Source organism: Hordeum vulgare, chromosome 3H, assembly GCF_904849725.1.
Source record: "Hordeum vulgare subsp. vulgare chromosome 3H, MorexV3_pseudomolecules_assembly, whole genome shotgun sequence".
Taxonomy (NCBI): domain Eukaryota; kingdom Viridiplantae; phylum Streptophyta; class Magnoliopsida; order Poales; family Poaceae; genus Hordeum; species Hordeum vulgare.
In genome coordinates this window covers 601,896,434-601,898,905 of record NC_058520.1, presented here as the reverse complement: position 1 = coordinate 601,898,905, position 2,472 = coordinate 601,896,434, and the positions used below count along the sequence as shown (strand labels likewise).

The following is a 2,472-nucleotide window of genomic DNA, read 5'->3' as shown; positions in this document are numbered from 1 at the left end:
TTCCATTTGTGAGGTTTGCTTCTGTAATGCTTAGTCTAGATCGTATAGACTGTAAAACCTTGTAAGGGGTCTGTTCCTTTCTAATAAAATATGGTTGTGGCCTTCGAAAACCAACATGGCAGTAGCCCTGCACGAAGATTGTGTCACGTGAGGGCGTTCGCTAGAGTCCCCCCCCCCCCCCCCCCCCCACAAGCGAAGGGTCGCTAGACAGCATTTCCTTACATATATGGATATCATTATAATGCGACAGCTAATGAGAATAAATAAATAAAACCTGGCCAAATGTACTACCTCAAGGAGACAACTAGTAATGAGAATGAAGAAAAATAATCTGGCTAAATCTGCTACCACGAGGAGACAGCTAATGAGAATATTAATGTGGCCACATCTGTTTGGTATTGCCAAAATTAAGTGCGTAAATAATAAATGCAATAGAAATCCCTACATATGGAATTTATGTGAAAAATCTGGATGATCTTGAGAAAATTGAGTAATTAAAACTAGATTTTAATTTGTAGAGGCCTATATAAGGATGCCGTTACAGATGCTACCTAGCACCAGAATCCAAAGAGAATACACAAACAAGAGCCCAGACGTATGGAGGGGAAAACTATTCTATGTATTCTCACGGTGCTTCTGCTGATAGGAAATTGCGCTCATGCTGGTATTTGCTCGTTGCCTCTCCCTCTTGTCTCTCTTTGGGTGCTCTCTGTTTTTGCCAAGCCAAATAGCAGCACTAATTTTAGAGTTCTGGCAGAAAAGCGCATCAAAACATCCTGATATACTCAAAGTTCCAAGTGCAGAGAAATCATGCAATTACGAACAAAACAAACATGAACTTTTTGTAAGATGCGTATTGTTATTGGCGAAGTGGCTATTTTCAGACCGGCTTGTTCTTTAATTTGCAAAGAAGAAATTATATTATGCAGTCTTCTTGCACTAGAACGTGCAACTGCACGAATTTCTACAAGCTACTTTGGGAATTTCTTTGAAAATACTGCAATGTGGAAATGTGTTTCCACCGCCTGTTGTAGCCCAGTTTCACAATGTAGGCGCTGATAGAATACTCTAAGTATACGTGACATAAATAAAATAATAGGCGTTTGTATCTTCTTTCATGGCCTTAACTTATTTGGTCTTGGTGAGATGTCCACACACACACATATGTATGCATGTATGTATACACACGTTTGACGACTAATTTTTTGTTTCCTTTCAGAGCGCAGCTGCAAATTGCACCAAGGACAGCCAATGACATGGTGTATAAATGAACTTTGTACGAAAGACTGCAACAAAGACTACCAAGAACGTCGTGTCAAGAAGGCTTATTGTACAGGCATTTACCCCTTCACAAAAGTCTATTGTGTCTGCAACGTCTGTGACTAGGAGACAATGCAACATCGCATTACGAGGTTCATTTACACAAAGGATTAATGAAGTTTGGCAAAAATAAAATTTGTCTGTGTAAACTTGTGAACATGATTACTGCCTAGTTAATTTGTAACGTGGTTGTTTTTTGCGTAAACACCATCATGTTTTATTCACAGATTCCGTGTGCCTTCATCCGCAGGAAAGAAACCTGGAAACAAGTTTGACTTTTAACATTAGTAGCTACTAACCCTTTCCTCTCACCCAAATAGAAGAAACTACTATCTCTACTCCTAATTGGGGAGTCCGTACATCATTTCGTTGGTACTCAGTCATTAATGCAAACAAATTTAGAAAAAAAAACCATATCAATTTGGAAGTATGGCCATTAATACAATTAAAAATTAGATAGAAAATTAATTACACATACTAATAATTAAGTTCATCTAAGTAGGGATTTTTTGCGCCAAATCGATTATGAAATCAAGTCATTAATTCAATTTATTAATCAATGAGAGCCTTAATTAGGGATGCAAATAATTAATAGTAGGAAGCTTTTTTCAGTCGTAACTCAACTCCAAGGGGCAGTACATAGGTTGGTCGTTCATTCGTCACACCTCGCATCGATTATTATTCCACCTTACACCGATTTTTTTTTCAAAAACAAAAACAACCCCACATATCTTTTTCGAGAGTACCCCAGCATTGACTTGATGTTCCTCTTCTCAAATTGTTTCCGTTCCGTTCCAATTTATTTCCATGAATCCTTCCCGATCAATATCTAAAAAAATACTTCCCGATCCATCTCTACTTCTGATTGGGAGTCCGTAAGTCGTTTCGTCGGTACTCGATCATTGACGCGAACACAATTTGGAAATGAAGCTCCAAACCAATTTCTAAATCAAGCCATTAATTCAATTAATTATACAAAACAATTATTACACATACAATTACTTAAGTCCATGTAAGTAGGAATTTATTTGCGCCAATCAATTATGAAATCAATCCATTAATGCAATTCATTAATTAGTCAGAGATTTAGATAGGGATGCAAATAATTAAATGGGACTCTGTAAGTCGTTTCGTCGGTACTCGATCATTAAT

The 2,472-nt window shown here is 37.4% G+C and overlaps 1 long non-coding RNA gene across 1 annotated transcript; it reads left to right on the top strand.

The window, feature by feature from the left end:
- Nucleotides 1–563: 563 nt before the first annotated feature.
- On the top strand, nucleotides 564–1,589 carry LOC123441006. Its single transcript, XR_006630391.1, has 2 exons — nucleotides 564–664; nucleotides 1,220–1,589. It is a non-coding gene; the product is annotated as an uncharacterized LOC123441006 (long non-coding RNA).
- The last annotated feature ends 883 nt before the right edge of the window (nucleotides 1,590–2,472 follow it).